At 48.7% G+C, this 4174-nt stretch overlaps 1 pseudogene; it reads left to right on the plus strand.

Annotated features, from left to right (window-relative positions):
* Positions 1-247: 247 nt before the first annotated feature.
* LOC140389305 (ras-related protein Rab-18 pseudogene) lies at positions 248-731 on the plus strand (annotated as a pseudogene).
* The last annotated feature ends 3443 nt before the right edge of the window (positions 732-4174 follow it).

Below are 4174 nucleotides of genomic sequence, written 5' to 3' on the forward strand. Positions count from 1 at the left end.
ACCTCAAACTCTACGCCAGTTGACACTGAAGAAGCCCTCAGTGTCGTTCCAAACTTTACTTTCATAGAGGAACTGGATGCTTCGGAAGAACCACTGTCCTGAGAGCTGGACGGCAAGAAAAGGTTTAAAACACGTGTGAAGAAGTTGCGTGGCTGCGTCACTCCCCCCGCTGCAGCTTTCCTGTAAGAAGTGAAAGTAACAATTGGTTGCGTCGCCTTTGTCCTGTTTGGAATCTTGATACATTGAGACAATGGAAGCGGAGATCCACACCACACTGAAGATTCTAATCATTGGGGAGAGCGGAGTCGGCAAGTCCAGCCTTCTACTGAGGTTCATGGATGGCACGTTTGACTCTGAAGTTGGTTCAAATTGGGGTTGACTTTAAAGTGAAGAGCATGAGAACTGATGGAAACAATGTCAACCTTGCAATCTGGGATACGACTGGACAGGAGTGATTCCGGATATTAACACTAGGCTATTACAGAGGTGCTCAAGATGTTATTTTAGTGTATGATGTCTGAAGGTGAGAAACCTTTGGAAAGCTCGACAACTGGCTGCATGAATTGGAAACTTTCAGCACGATGCATGGAATTGTAAAGATGCTGGTTGGAAACAAGATTGAAATTGACTGCAATGAAGGACTGAGATATGCCAGGAAACATTCAATGCTGTTTATAGAAGCCAGTGCTAAAACCTGCGACGGAGTGGAGTGTGCATTTGAAGAAGTTTAGTGAAAGAAAAGCAGTGAATTGTGTTGAAAAAAAATTACTAACCAAAAGAGTTGCAGGTATTTGTTTAAAACTCCTGTGACACCATCTACCTCAATGATCCAAAATCAGAGAATTAAGATGAAAATAGTTCAGAAATAAATTATCAACTGGAGAACAATTGTGTGTGTTTCACATGGATACCAGAGTTGGCCGTGACTCCAATTCTGAGCAGACTCACTGGGAAAAATGGGTTGGAAAAATGAAATGTAAATGGTGTTCTCTGAGGCGGCAGGGTGCTGTGGTTAGCACTGCTGCCTCACGGCACCGAGGACCTGGGTTCAATCCCGGCCCTGGGTCTCTGTCCGTGTGGAGTTTGCACATTCGCCCCGTGTTTGCATGAGTCTCACCCCCAGAACCCAAAGATGTGCAGGGTAGGTGGATTGGCCACGCTAAATTGCCGCTTAATTGGAAAAATAAGAATTGGGAACTCTAAATTATTTTTTCAAAAGTATATGGTATTCTCCTGTTGACAATGTGCGTTCAGCATGGCCTCTCATCACAAGCACATTCTTCCACCAGAAGGACAAATATAAAACTAAATGGAGGTATCCCAGATCAAAGCATTGACACCTCCTGGATTATGTTATTGTTCAGGACAAAGGTCTAAGTGATTCTCTGGACAAACTATCGACCTGCTTGGTCAGTGATGAGCATCCACCGAGCACCAAGATATGCAAGGCCCAAAAGTCCAAGAGGAAGATTGATCAATTTTGCAGTTCGACTAAAGCGAGGAAATCCAAGTGTAGCTCAGGAGAATTATGGAAAATCATCACACATCTAACCCCCTCACCCCCACCCACCCGCCCACTTCAGGAATGCAACAATTATATCTAATTTCAGGAAGGGAGATAAATCATGCTGTAGAGACTATCAAGGTATCCATAGTAGGGAAAATGCTCAAACACATTTTTCTGAGTCACCTACTTCTTGTGGCTGAGGAAACCCTCCCAACAACACACTGTAGCTTTAGACCTTCCATAGGAACATCCAATATGGCCGGGATTTTCCGCCCCGCCGCGCCACATTTCTGCCCCGACTGGCCGGCGGGATTCTCCGTTACACCAGCCAGTCAATGGGGTTTCCCATTGTGGTACAGCCCCACGCCGTCGGGAAACCCCCGGGAGCCAGCAAAACGGAAAATCATGCCGGCGGACAATCCCGGCCATGGTCTTTGTTTGCAGGCCAATCCGAGAAAAATGTTAAGAACAACACCAAGAAATCTTTATTGCATTCATCAACCTCATCAAAACATTTGACTCAGCGAATCGCGAGATTTGTGCATTTTGCTCCAAAGATTTGGATGTCCAAAAAATCTCATCATAATCCTGCAATTGCTTCATGATGATATGACTATAACTGTCATGAGTGAGAGATGCGAAATAGAAGCCTTCAAAATGCATACAAGAAACTCGACCTGTCCTTGAATGCTAGAAAAACAAAACTTGCATGTCAACCCACATCTGCTCCACAAATATTCTGTCTCCCATAGGAGAAAGTCTGGAATATGTTCAGCATTTTCCATACCTTGCTAGCCACCTCTCTCAAGAAGCCACCATTGGTGAGGAAATCCAACGCCAGATCAGCTGTGCCAGTTCAGTCTTCTACAAACTGTGGCACGAGTGTATGACAACAAAGACCTCTCCAAGTCCTAATGTAACGAGCAGACTCTTGTACTACAGTGAAACCTGCACTGCGTATCGGCAACACTCAAGAGCACAAGAGAAACTCCATCAGCAATACCTCTGCTACATTCCCTAGTTTCAATTGGAGGACCCTCACGCAGACACTAGTGTTCTTCCTGAAGCCAGCTCCAAGCAGTCAGCCAAAGTTCCTGCAAAATCAATTCAATGAATTGGATACATGTCTGGATAGCAGAAAAACATTCTCCCCACCAGGTCCTAGTTGCTCAACTCTCAAATGGCCAACTTTCCAGGAAAGGCCAAAGAAAATGTTGCAAAGACACTGAAATTCTCCAAGAAGCGCTGTGACATTGACATCAATGACTGGAAAGAGCTGGCTACCAATCATTCAAACTGGCAACCACTTGACAATCAAGCTACATCACACTTTGAGTCTCAGGATCTAATTGATGGGGCAGGGCAGTGGCAGGGAAATAAAAAAAGAACGTAAAATCCAGAACTCATGACCCCACTGTCTCATGGGACATGTGCTCAAAGATCTGCGAGTCACGAATTGCCATGCACAGTCACAATAATACCCATGGGAGAAACTCGCAATCTAGAGTTCACATCATTCTAGAATCGAGGGAGTGTCGCTGAGGATGACATCATAAGATCATAACAAATATGAGCAGGAGTAGGACGCCTGGCTCCTCGGCCTACTCTGCCATTCAGTAAGATCATGGCTGATCTGATTGTGGCCTTAACTCCACATTGCTGCCTGTCACCCCATAACCCTTGGCTTCTTGTAGATCAGGGGCACGATTCTCCGACCCCCCCCGCCGTGTTGGAGAATCGCCGGGGGCTGGCGTGAATCTCGCCCCCGCCGTGCCCCGAATTCTCCGCTATCAGAGAATCGGCAGGGGGCGGGAATCGCGCCACGCTGGTCGGCGGGCTCCCCCCGGCGATTCTCCGGCCCGCGATGGGCCAGTGTGAAATGAACCATCTACCTTACCGGCGGGAGCAGACGGCGCGGGTGGGCTCCGGGATCCTGGGGGGGGCGCGGGCCGATCTGGCCCCGGGGGGTGCCTGGCCCACGATCGGGGCCCACCAATCGGCCGGCGGACCTGTGCTGTGGGGGTACTCTTTTTCTTCCGCTTTCGCCATGGTCTTCACTATGGCAGAAGCGGAAGAGGCCCCCTCCATTGCGCATGCGCGGGGATGCCGTGAGCAACCACTGACGCTCCCGCGCATGCGTCACCCGGCGAAGTCCTTTCGGCACCGGCTGGCGTGGCGCCAAAGGCCTTTCCCGCCAGCCGACAGGGCGGAAATCACTCCGGCGCGGTCCTAGCCCCTCAAAGTGAGGGCTTGGCCCCTAAAGGTGCGGAGAATTCCACACCAATTCATTACGCCAGATTCCCCCGCCCTGCTGGGTAGGGGAGAATCCTGGCCCAGAAATTTATCGAACTCAGTATTGAGTATTTTTTTATGACCCAGCTCATTAAAAAATTCCTTCGTAACTCTGACATAAAGAGATGCCCCTTATTTGCCTCCTTGTTCCAGTCTCTCCCATGAAGGAAACCATCCACCCACCAGCTACACTGTCAAAACCCTCAAAAGTACCTGTTTTAATAAGGTCACCACCCATTCTTCTAAACTCCAATGATTAGAGGCCCAGCCTGCTCAATATTTGCTCCACTTAGGGCAGCACGATGACCTAGTGGTTAGCACAGCTGCCGCACGGCGCCGAGGTCCCAAGTTCGATCCCGGCTCTGGGTCACTCAC

This window comes from Scyliorhinus torazame, chromosome 14, assembly GCF_047496885.1.
Source record: "Scyliorhinus torazame isolate Kashiwa2021f chromosome 14, sScyTor2.1, whole genome shotgun sequence".
NCBI lineage: Eukaryota > Metazoa > Chordata > Chondrichthyes > Carcharhiniformes > Scyliorhinidae > Scyliorhinus > Scyliorhinus torazame.